This window comes from Pseudorca crassidens, chromosome 20 (assembly GCF_039906515.1).
Source record: "Pseudorca crassidens isolate mPseCra1 chromosome 20, mPseCra1.hap1, whole genome shotgun sequence".
NCBI classification, from domain to species: Eukaryota; Metazoa; Chordata; class Mammalia; order Artiodactyla; family Delphinidae; genus Pseudorca; species Pseudorca crassidens.
Genome location: NC_090315.1, coordinates 52,758,047 through 52,771,304, shown reverse-complemented (window position 1 = coordinate 52,771,304; position 13,258 = coordinate 52,758,047). Strand labels below are relative to the sequence as shown.

General features: G+C 43.6%; 1 protein-coding gene and 1 long non-coding RNA gene across 2 annotated transcripts in view; one reads left to right on the top strand and one right to left on the bottom strand.

Moving 5' to 3' along the window:
• Window positions 1–13,258, top strand: part of LOC137215338 (uncharacterized) — a 234,144-nt gene that overhangs the window by 7,142 nt on the left and 213,744 nt on the right. The window contains exon 2 of the long non-coding RNA XR_010939263.1: window positions 7,684–7,784. This is a non-coding gene — a long non-coding RNA (uncharacterized lncRNA). The remainder of the gene's footprint in view (window positions 1–7,683; window positions 7,785–13,258) is intronic.
• Window positions 1–13,258, bottom strand: part of VAT1L (vesicle amine transport 1 like) — a 148,387-nt gene that overhangs the window by 48,804 nt on the left and 86,325 nt on the right. The gene's annotated exons all lie outside the window — the stretch shown is intronic.

The window sequence follows — 13,258 nt, the reverse complement described above, 5'->3', positions numbered from 1 at the left end:
GGGTCCAGAGTGTGTGGCTCTGTAGTTTGCAGCATGTGGGCTCTCTCATTGAGGTGTGCGAGCTCAGTAGTTGTGACACACGGGCTTAGTTACCCCGCGGCATGTGGGATCTTAGTTCCCCGACCAGGGATCGAACCCACGTCCCCTGCATTGGAAGGCGGATTCTTTACCACTGGACCACCAAGGAAGTCCCTATTATTATTATTATTAGCATCCTTTGCCCAGCTCCTCCTGTTTGCCCTTTATTCTCTCTCAGCTCTACTTTCCTCTTCATCTTTTAAGCCATTAAAAGAGCATCACTGTTAGAAGATGAACGCCCATCCTCCTGCAGGTTCTGTAAGTGTTCTTGGCTTTTTCCAAGCTCCAACAGCTCCTATTATCTGGGCCTTCGCTTGGAAATTAATCACGGAGAGGCTTATGATGGCTCTTCTATAGTTATGAGATGTTATCCCAATCTTTCATTGCAACTTTATGCTTTTATTACCATTCTCTCTACACAGGCACTAAGCAATGATTCAAGGCCCACACTCTAATCGTTGATGGTGAGAATCACAGCTTTCCATAGACCTAAACTGCCCAGCTTGGGGCAAATACACTACTCAGCACTACTCAGCACTCTTCCTCGAGGGAGAGAAGAGAAGAGGGGTTAAGATTAATGAAGTTTCAGGCCCTGTACTAGTAAATCCAATGCTAGGAATATCAGCTAAACACAATGTCTGCCCCTGCCTTTGGGAAGCCTAGGGTTTGGTGGGGAATCTGGACAATAAGAAGACAATGTAGGTTCACATGGATGAATGGCTCAGGGTGAGGGACAGTGCCCCCACCTCTCCAGGGGACTGCAAGACCAGCAGCTGTGGGGCTAACAGGGTCTTGGTGCTCTGGCCGGGTGTCAGGCCTGAGCCTCTGAGGTGGGAGAGCCGAGTTCAGACACTGGTCCACCAGAGACCTCCCAGCTTCCTTTATATCACATGGCGAAAGCTCTCCCAGAGATCTCCATCTCCTTGCAAGACCCAGCTCCACTCAATGACCAGCAAGCTACAGTACTGGACACCCTATGCCAAACAACTAGCAAGACAGGAACACAACCCCACCGATTAGCAGAGACGCTGCCTAAAATCATAATAAGGACACAGACACCCCCAAACACACCACCGGACATGGTCCTGCCCACCAGAAAGACACGATCCAGCCTCATCCACCAGAACACAGGCACCAGTCCCCTCCACCAGGAAGCCTACACAAGCCACTGAACCAACCTTACCCACTTGGGGCACACACCAAAAACAATGGGAACTACGAACCTGCAGCCTGCAAAGAGGAGACTCCAAACACAGTAAGTTAAGGAAAATGAGAAATACACAGCAGATGAAGGAGCAAGGTAGAAACCCAACAGACCAAACATATGAAGAGGAAATAGTCAGTCTACCTGAAAAAGAATTTAGAGTAATGATAGTAAAGATGATCCAAAATCTTGGGAATAGAATGGAGAAAAAACAAGAAACGTTTAACAGGTACCTAGAAGAACTAAAGAGCAAACAAACAATGATGAACAACACAGTAAATGAAATAAAAAATTCTCTAGAAGGAATCAATAGCAGAATAACTGAGGCAGAAGAACAGATAAGTGACCTGAAGGATAAAATAGTAGAAATAACTACTGCAGAGCAGAATAAAGAAAAAAGAATGAAAAGAACTGAGGACAGTCTCAGAGACCTCTGGGATAACATTAACCACACCAACATTTGAATTATAGGGGTTCCAGAAGAAGAAGAGAAAAAAAAAAGGGACTGAGAAAATATTCGAAGAGATTATGCTTGAAAACTTTCCTAATATGAGTAAGGAAATAGTCAATCAAGTCCAGGAAGCGCAGAGAGTCCCATACAGGATAAATCCAAGGATAAACACACCAAGACACATATTAATCAGACTATCAAAAATTAAATACAAGGAAAAAATATTAAAAGCAGCAAGAGAAAAGCAACAAATAACATACAAGGGAATCCCCATAAGGTTAACAGCTGATCTTTCAACAGAAACTCTGCAAGCCAGAAAGGAGTGGCAGGACATATTTAAAGTGATGAAAGGGAAAATCCTACAACCAAGATTACTCTACCCAGCAAGGATCTCATTCAGATTCGACAGAGAAATTAAAACCTTTAGAGACAAGCAAAAGCTAAGAGAATTCAGCACCACCAAACCAGCTTTACAACACATGCTAAAGGAACTTCTCTAGGCAGGAAACACAAGAGACGGAAAAGACCTACAATACCAAACCCAGAACAATTAAGAAAATGGTAATAGGAACATACATATCGATAATTACCTTAAATGTAAATGGATTAAATGCTGCAACCAAAAAACATAGACTGGCTGAATGGATACAAAAACAAGACCCATATATATGCTGTCTACAAGAGACCCACTTCAGACCCAGGGACACACACAGACTGAAAGTGAGGGAATGGAAAAAGATATTCCATGCAAATGGAAATCAAAAGAAAGCTGGAGTAGCAATTCTCATATCAGACAAAATAGACTTTAAAATAAACACTATTACAAGAGACAAAGAAGGACACTACATAATGATCAAGGGATCAATCCAAGAAGATATAACAATTGTAAACATTTATGCACCCAACATAGGATCACCTCAATATATAAGGCAAATGCTAACAGCCATAAAAGGGGAAATCAACAGTAACACAATCATAGTAGGGGACTTTAGCACCCCACTTTCACCAATGGACAGATCATCCAAAATGAAAATAAATAAGGAAACACAAACTTTAAATGATACATTAAACAAGATGGACTTAATTGATATTTGTGGGACATTCCATCCAAAAACAATAGAATACACTTTCTTCTCAAGCACTCATGGAACGTTCTCCAGGATGGACCATATCTTGGGTCACAAATCAAGCCTTGGTAAATTTAAGAAAATTGAAATCCTATCAAGTATCTTTTCCGACCATAACACTATGAGACTAGATATCAATTACAGGAAAAAAATCTGTAAAAAATACAAACGCATGGAGGCTAAACAATACACTACTAAATAACCAAGAGATCACTGAAGAAATCAAAGAGGAAATTAAAAAATACCTAGAAACAAATGGCAATGAAAACACGACGACCCAAAACCTATGGGATGCAGTAAAAGCAGTTCTAAGAGGGAAGTTTATAGCAATACAATCCTCCCTCAAGAACAAGAAACATCTCAAATAAACAAACTAACCTTACACCTAAAGCAATTAAAGAAAGAACAAAAAAACCCCAAAGTTAGCAGAAGGAAAGAGATCATAAAGATCAGATCAGAAATAAGTGAAAAAGAAATGAAGGAAACGATAGCAAAGATCAATAAAACTAAAAGCTGGTTCCTTGAGAAGACAAACAAAATTGATAAACGATTAGCCAGACTCATTAAGAAAAAAAGGGAGAGGACTCAAATCAATAGAATTGGAAGTGAAAAAGGAGAGATAATAACTGACACTGCAGAAATACAAAGGATTATGAGAGATTACTACAAGCAACTCTATGCCAATAAAATGGACAACCTGGAAGAAATGGACAAATTGTTAGAAAAGCACAACCTTCCGAGACTGAACCGGGAAGAAATAGAAAAATATAAACAGACCAATCACAAGAACTGAAATTGAGACTGTGATTAAAAATCTTCCAACAAACAAAAGCCCAGAACTAGATGGCTTCACAGGCGAATTCTATCAAACATTTAGAGAAGAGCTAACACCTATCCTTCTCAAACTCTTCCAAAATATAGCAGAGGGAGGAACACTCCCAAGCTCATTCTACAAGGCCACCATCACCTTGATACCAAAACCAGACAAGGATATCACAAAAAAAGAAAACTACACGCCAATATCACTGATGAACATAGATGCAAAAGTTGTCAACAAGACACTAGCAAACAAAATCCAACAGCATATTAAAAGGATCATACACCATGATCAAGTGGGGTTTATCCCAGGAATGCAAGGATTCTTCAATATGCAAATCAATCAATGTGATACACCATATTAAAATATTGAAGGATAAAAACCATAAGATATCTCAATAGATGCAGAAAAAGCTTTCGACAAAATTTAACACCCATTTATGATAAAAACCCTGCAGAAAGTAGGCACAGAGGGAACTTACCTCAACATAATAAAGGCCATATATGACAGTCACACAGCCAACACTGTTCTCAATGGTGAAAAACTGAAACCATTTCCACTAAGATCAGGAAAAAGACAAGGTTGCCCACTCTTTTCACTGTTATTCTACATAGTTTTGTAAGTTGTAGCCACAGCAATCAGAGAAGAAAAAGAAATAAAAGGAATCCAAATCAGAAAAGAAGAAGCAAAACTGTCACTGTTTGCAGATGACATGACACTATACATAGAGAGTCCTAAAGATGCTACCAGAAAACTACTAGAGCTAATCAATGAATTTGGTAAAGTAGCAGGATACAAAATTAATGCACAGAAATCTCTTGCATTCCTATACACTAATGATGAAAAACCTGAAAGAGGAATTAAGGAAACACTCCCATTTACCATTGCAACAGAAAGAATAAAATACCTAGGAATAAACCTACCTAAGGAGACAAAATACCTGTGTGCAGAAAACAATAAGACACTGATGAAAGAAATTGAAGATGATACAAACAGATGGAAAGATATACCATGTTCTTGGACTAGAAGAATCAACATTGTGAAAACGACTGTATTCCCCAAAGCAACGTACAGATTCAATGTAATCCCTATCAAACTACCAATGGCATTTTTCACAGAACTAGAACAAAAAAATTTCACAGTTTGCATGGGAACACAAAAGACCTGGAATAGCCAAAGCAATCTTGAGAAAGAAAAACGGAACTGGAGGAATCAGGCTCCCGGACTTCAGGCTGTACTACAAAGCTACAGTAATCAAGACAATATGGTACTGGCACAAAAACAGAAATATAGATCAGTGGAACAGGAGAGAAAGCCCAGAGATAAACCCACACACATATGGTCACCTTATCTTTGATAAAGAAGGCAAGACTATGCAGTGGAGAAAAGACAGCCTCTTCAATAAGTGGTGCTGGGAAAACTGGACAGCTACATGTAAAAGTATGAGATTAGAACACTCACTAACACCATACACAAAAATAAACTCAAAATGGATTAAAGACCTCAGTGTAAGGCGAGACACTATCAAACTCTTAGAGGAAAACATAGGCAGGACACTCTATGACATAAATCACAGCAAGATGCTTTTTGACCCACCTCCTAGAGAAATGGAAATAAAAACAAAAATAAACAAATGGGACCTAATGAAACTTAAAAGCTTTTGCACAGCAAAGGAAACCATAAACAAGATGAAAAGACAACCCTCAGAATGGGAGAAAATATTTGCAAATGAAGCAACTGACAGAGGATTAATCTCCAGATTTTACAAGCAGCTCATGTAGCTCAATATCAAAAAAACAAACAACCCAATTCAAAAATGGGCAGAAGACTTAAAGAGACATTTCTCCAAAGAAGATATACAGATTGCCAACACACACGTGAAAGGATGCTCAACATCACTAATCTTTAGTGCAATGCACATCAAAACTACAATGAGGTATCACGTCACACCAGTCAGAATGGCGACCATCAAAAAATCTACAAACAATAAATGCTGGAGAGGATGTGGAGAAAGGGGAATCCTCCTGCACTGTTGGTGGGAATGTAAATTGATACAGCCACTATGGAGAACAGTATGGAGGTTCCTTAAAAAACTAAAAATAGAACTACTATACGACCCATCAATCCCACTACTGGGCATATACCCGGAGAAAACCGTAATTCAAAAAGAATCATGTACCACAATGTTCATTGCAGCACTATCTACAATAGCCAGGACATGGAAGCAACCTAAGTGTCCACTGACAGAGGAATGGATAAAGAAGATGTGGCACGTATATACAATGGAATATTACTCAGCCATAAAAAGAAACGAAATTGAGTTATTTGTAATGAGGTGGATGGACCTAGAGACTGTCATACAGAGTGGAGTAAGTCAGAAAGAGAAATACAAATACCGTACGCTAACACATATATATGGAATCTAAAAAAAAAAAAGAAAAAGGTTCTGAAGAAACTAAGGGCAGGACAGGAATAAAGATGCAGATGTAGAGAATGGACTTGAGGACACAGGGAGGGCGAAGGGTAAGCTTGGATGAAGTGAGAGAGTGGCATGGACATACATACACTACCAAATGTAAAATAGATAGCTAGTGGGAAGCAGCCACATAGCACAGGGAGATCAGCTCGGTGCTTTGTGTCCACCTAGAGGGGTGGGATAGGGAGGGTGATAGGGAGACGCAAGAGGGAGGAGATGTGGGAACATATGTATATGTATAGCTGATTCACTTTGTTATACAGCAGAAACTAACACACCATTGTAAAGCAGTTATACTCCAGTAAAGATGCTAAAAACAAAAAACAAAACAAAAGACAAGACATGTATCTCAGTGTTGGAAACACAGGAGGCACGTGAGCTGGGGGTGGATGTCCAAGTGAGGAGAGCTTAACAGAGCCCTAAAGAACAAGGCAGAAATGGATCTGAGGCCTGGCGTTGCTGAGGGAGGGAGCTGCTGCCTGGATATTGACCTTTTAAAAATATTTATGTATTTATTTATTTTTATTTTTTTAAATTGAAGCATAGTTGCTTTACAATGTTGTGTTAGTTTCAGGTGTACAGCACGGTGATTCAGTTATACTATATATATATATATATATATATATATATATATATATATATATATATGTCTCTATATCTTCTTTTTCAGATTCTTTTCCCTTGTAGGGTATTACAAAATATTGTGCATAGTTCCCTGTGCTATACAGTAGGTCCTTGTTCGTTGGATATTGATTTTTTTATACCATCTCATAGTAAATATTCTGAAATGTTCTGAGATGGTTTCCCCCAGTTGTCCTGCACGAGCTGGGCAAGGTGACATGGAGCCAGGGCTTCTCCACACAGGAGACCAGCAAAACTGAGCGCTCTGCCTGATGGTTCCTGAGGGAATCCACCCTCCAAGCAGTATCCTATCATTGGCCAACCCCGGGAACTTGGCCCCAGGAGACATGTCCCAGAAAAGGTAGCTCTGACAGCTGATGGTGCGTGTCCCTTCCCAACTGTGCACTCATGATGGTAACTTGATACTGGTCCTGATGGAGAGTGTTTACAGCACAGAAATTGGCAAATGCTACCCATCAGGATGTTCTTTGCCAAGGCCAGTTGTTAAACATTTCCCAGCGCACCGCTGTGTGTACCTCCACTTGGGGAGCTTTCTGTGCTACCTGTTGTAGGACCTGCCACTTTCCAGGTCTCTATATCTCATTTCGCTAAAGAAATTTACACCCGTTGATCGGCCCCCTCTTGCACAGCACTTGGAATCTTCTGGGTCCCTTTCATTCTCTAGCTACTGCTGCTGGGACCTGTACCATGCAGGCGTTGACTACCCTGCATGTGCCTTGGGCCCTGCGTGTACCTGGGCTTCACCCTGCGGTGTCCTTGATGCGTGAGCGGGGGAGCCCATCCTCACGCATGCACAGCTTGGGGCACTGGGGACTTGGTACCTGTGGGGCCACCTGGACGAATGGGTAGTGACAGTCAATGACAACGCGTCCTTCTTTGGTTTCCCAGGAAGACGGTTCTGAGATGCGTTTCCCAAGTCTCCCCAAGAATCGAGCCTCGTACCTGTGTCTTCTCCTGCAGTCCACTGACAGCCAGTCTGACTAAGGCAGGTAAGGAGATGAAGGCTCCGAGAGTCAGTGACTTGCCTAAGGTCGCGCATCTTGGTGGTGGAGGAGGTGGGATGCGAACCCACGTCACAGGGCCAGTGTGTCTTTCCATGCCCGTGTGTTGCCTCTGCCTGTCAAGCCAGCTTGCCAGCTCACCCTCCCTTTCCTCCTCCTAAGAGTGGTTCCCATGGGAACATCTCAGGTTCTTGGAATTAAGCAGTTAGAAAGCACTCATCGTAGCAATAGCCGCCTCTGATAACAATCCTTTCTTCGTGTCGTTAGTGTTCTCCATCTCCTCTACTTTTCCTCCCTGGGATCATTTCTCACATAAATTCTTGCACCCAAGCCTGTATCCCAGGCTCTGCTTTGAAGGGATCTCAGCCTAAGACATCCTCAGAGTCTGTTGACGTCTGTCCATCACTCACATGACTCTCCTCTTCTGATAACAGTAACAAGCAGGAAGGGGCCTCGTGATGGGGAAGCAGGTCAAGTGTGACTGACCTCCTCTTTGAAGGAAGTCTTGCCTGGTTCCCCTCAGACCTGGTCATGCTTTGCCCCTATGGGAACTGCACTGCACTGGAATTGATGGGTTTATACATCAGACCTCTCTCCCTCCCGACTCTGGAAAATGAGACAGTGGGACATTCTTTTCTTCATCTTACAACATCCTCTAGCACAGAGTAGGTATCAATAAACTTTTTGAAGAGTGAATGCAGACTGCATTTTTTTTCAAAAGTTTACTGTTTAGCACAACTGGGAAAAATCATTCATTCAGCACTCATTGTTGGTAGAAGATGGGGAAGGACATTCCTGATGTGAGCCAAGGCCATCCAAACACCACAGAGCGATGGCGAGAAGAAACTCAAACCACAGACAAGGAAAAGTGAAAAATTAAACCTGTAGCAAATAAGGAAATATCAAGCCTGAACCTCCTAAAGCAAATAAAACGCTCGGAATGTCAGTGAGAGAAGCAGAAGCCACTGCTATTGACCAATTTTTATGATTATTTTTTAAAAGGCATATTTCTTAACACTGCTGGTCTGTGATAAGTTTATCAACACTTTAGAGGAAGTACAAACATAGGTGATGAAAGTTACAGCGAGTGAGTCATATTTGCAGCACGTTGAGGATGATCCTGTCACACAACAAACCTAAATTGCAGCTAATGATATAAACAGAGGATAATGATGTGGGGAAGCCTGCCTGCCTAGAAACAAGAAGAAAGTCAACTTGTGGATAAATAATAAAGCAGCAGAGGACACTGAAAAATGGCAGCCAAGTGGAAGCCAGGAGCAGAAAAACAATAGAAAAATGGATCCAGGCAGAGACGTAGAGAATGGACTTGAGGACACGGGGAGGGGGAAGGGTAAGCTGGGACGAAGTGAGAGAGTGTCATGGACATATATACACTACCAAATGTAAAACAGATAGCTAGTGGGAAGCAGCCGCATAGCACAGGGAGATCAGCTCGGTGCTCTGTGACTACCTAGAGGGGTGGGATGGGGAGGGTGGGAGAGAGGCTCCCGAGGGAGGGGATATGGAGATATATGTATGCATATGACTGATTCACTTTGTTGTACAACAGAAACTAACACAACATTGTAAAGCAATTATACTCCAATAATGAAAAAAAAAAAAAAAGGATCCAGGGACTTCCCTGGTGGGGCAGTGGTTAAGAGTCTGCCTGCCAACGCAGGGGACACAGGTTCGATCCCTGGTCCAGGAAGATCCCACATGCCATAGAGCAACTAAGCCCGTGTGCCACAACTACTGAACCTGTGCTCCAGAGCCCGTGCACTGCAACTACTGAAGCCCGCATGCCTAGAGCCCTGCTCCGCAACAAGAGAAGCCACCACAATGAGAAGCCCGCGCACCACAACGAAGAGTAGCCCCCTCTCGCCGCAACTGGAGAAAGCCTGCGTGCAGCAATGAAGACCTAGAGGAGCCAAAAATAATAAAATTAAAAAAAATATGGATCCAAACAGAAAAATGATCGCAGTGGGTGTGGCAGGGACTCTTCCATATTTGCTCTCAGAAGCATCCTCCAAGGAAGAGCTGAAGAAACTTTGTCAATTTTTTTTTTTTTTTTTTTTTGCGATACGCGGGACTCTCACTGCTGTGGCCCCTCCTGCCGCGGAGCAACAGGCTCGGGACGCGCAGGCTCAGCGGCCATGGCCCACGGGCACAGCTGCTCCGCGGCACGTGGGATCCTCCCGGACCGGGGCATGAACCCGTGCCCCCTGCACCAGCAGGCGGACTCCCAACCACTGCGCCACCAGGGAAGCCCTCAAATTTTTAAACACAAAAAATAAAGTTAGAATCTTGGCTAAAACAAAGGACAGTGAGCAAAACTTCAGGTGTCTCCTTTTAGCTCTTACTTCTTCTGTTCTGATCCTGCCTTAGGTTTTTTTCTTCTCTAAAGACAGTGAAGACCTGCCAACACATTGAACGCTCCCTTTCTTTTTCTAACCATCAGGATATTATTGTACTTCAAAATTTAGAGCACCCAAGCCTTCCGCTCTTACAAGTTGCTAACGAGGCGGACAAGTAAAGCCCGCAACTGTGATGGGGAGGGCGTGGTTTATAAGGGTCTTTCACAACCACAGGGACGCTCAAGCAGAGTTGAACTCCTGCCGTTTGCCATCAGTATTTCTTATGAACGTGCACCCATTAATGAGCTTGCAACACGATATTTTAATTGTCTGTTTACATGTCTACCACCAGCTGGTGTGCTCCTTGAGAGTACTTTGCTTTTCTCTCCCTCCAGGGCCCAGCTCTGGGCTTGGTAAATAGTAGGTGCTCAATAAATGCAAGCTGGTTTCGAAAAACTATTATGTGCAACTACATGGAAATTGAAAAAAAAAGTTAAATAAAAAACAGGTCAAGGAAAGAATCCATAGGCAGCCCAGACACTATTGGAAGCACACTTCTTTACCCCCAGTTTTTATATTAGTTAGAAAGAAAAGAAAAGAAGGAATGAGCTGAGTCTCTCTAGGGAATTTAGGGAGTGTTATGAACTGAATGTTTGTGTCCCTGCAAAATTCCTGTGTTGAAGCCCTAACCCCGCAATGTTCCAAAGGAAACACTTCCTCCATTTTGTTGTGGTTCCACATGCCTCCTTAAACAAGCATCATAATATACTCCTGACGCGCTCACACAGGTTCAGGAGCCAATCTGGGCCACTTAACAACTGTCAGGGGTGGCAGGGGAGAGGATGTGTAGGAACAAAGCCAGGAACGGGGTACATTAAGACAATAACAGTAGTTCTGTTTAGGGTGGCACAATTATGGGTGATCTTTAGTTCTTTTTTCTGTTTTCTAAATTTATACTGTGGTCATATGATATTTATATCATTTAATCTTTTATTTGTGAGAAAAAATGCTGGGGAAAGAGGCAAAACAAACACATAAGCACAGTAGACACACAAACACACACATATATACACACACCTATTCACACATACACGCAAAGACACACATATTCACAAGCACACGTACAAACACACATACTCACAAACACACATGAGCTCCAGAATAAGAAACCTTGCTTGGATTCCTGGTTCTACCTCCTAGTATAAATTACCTTGCTCAGTCCCTCTTTTTAAAAATCTGTATAATGGGCATAACAGCTGACCTGCCTGTCTCTGTGGGTTTTCTGTGGGTTTACTGTGGGGCTCGATTCCTACAAGGCAAGTAAAATGCTGTGCTGATGGGGGGTGGGTGCAGCGCACCTCTACACTTCCCACCACAGCCTTGGATACAGTGACTTGGATGGTAAGCATGATCGTTTGGAACGTGTTCACTTGCCAAGAATAAGAGTGCAAGGAAAATAGCCCAACTAGCTCATAATTTGTAGTCACTGTGGCCGGCAGAGAGGGAGGAGGTGAGACTCGAGTACTGGCCTGGGAGTCGAGGGAATTTGTGCTGCCCTTTATGTCCCATGTCATGGAGAAGGATCAGCTCTCCTCACCTGAGTAAAACCCACCCCAGAGGGCTGAGGTGAGCATCTGACAGCTGAGGCTGTCAGCTGACGCACCACGGCCCCATCCTCACCCAAGTGCTGTTTGACAATGCGTGTGAGTGTGCCAGGGAGCGATGAAAGTGACATGCGTTGGGGAAGAGACAGGGAAAGGAAGAAACAAACGAAAATTGTATTAAGTGCCCACTCTGAGACATTTGTACACAGCACACAGTTTATAGCTGACACGTGGTTGCCCCAGACTTTAACATGGAAGGAAGAGCAAGGGTCATCAGCCCCATTTTACAGAGGCAGAAAACTAAGGCTTGTGATTCAGAGTCACCTGTCTGCACTCACAGAAGTTAGGGACAGAGGCACCGGGGTTTCGAACACCAAGTCTTCCCTCCTGACCCAGGATGCCTCCGATCAGGGTGACGGGGCAAGCAGGGTGTAGGGCCTGGGACAGTCATCCCTGTTCCCAGAGGGGCTGAGACTTGGTTACGAGCTCAGCTTTAGGAGAGAGCCAGCCGGAGACTCAAGGTTCGACCCCACCACTTCTTGGCTATGTGAGCTCGTCCACAAAGCCACTTAGCCCTCTCTCCAAGCCTCAGTCTCCCCATCTGTAAAATGGGGAAATAATGGCTCCTGACAGGATGGCTATGAATCTAGAGGAGCCAGTGCCCGTGAAGTGCTCAGGACAGCGCCTGGCTCAGTGTAAACAGCAACCTTCAGCTGCCACTACTACTTTGTCACTTGTCCAGTACCCACAGCTGCTCATTTAGAGTTTATTAAATGACTAACCAGAGCACGGCACTTTCCTGGCAGCGCCTCCCCAAACCAGCTGACAGTTTTTAGAAATCTGAGATGAAATGGGCGGAGGCTCAGAGGATCCAAACAGCCACGTATTTATCGTATTTATCGTTTGTGCTGCTCTGAGCTTCTGTTCCATGAAGCAGCTCCTACTGATGCCTTCAGGAAGGAAGGAAAGCATAAGACCCCAGTTAGCCTGCCTGCCTGCATCACACAGCAGCAAATCAGGGAGGAAATGGGTCCTGGGGGCATTCACCTGCCAGAGGATAGAAAGACAGGGCCCACCCCTCCCACCCCTCAGGGTGATGACAGAGGCTGACTTCTACCATGCGCCCGGCCGTGCCCGCCCCCCACATTGCCCCTGACATTTTCACAACGACCCCATAGAGGAGGCACTGCTGTTATCCCATCTCACAGATGGAGAAAGAAGAGAAGAAGCGAAGTACCTTTCCCAAGGACTCACAGCTATAATTGGAGGGCTTGAACGATTCCGGAGCCTGCCCTTTGAAGCCTTATGGGAAATCTTGTCTCTGCATCCCCTTATAGCTCACAAAATATTTCCCTTTTGATCTTATCTGACTCGCCATTTGTTATGGACTGAATCGTGTCCTGTCCTCTCCCACCCCCTGCGAATTCATATATTGAAGTCCTAACCCCCAGAACCACAGAATGTGACCTTGTTTGGAAATAGGGTCACTGAAGTTAGTTGA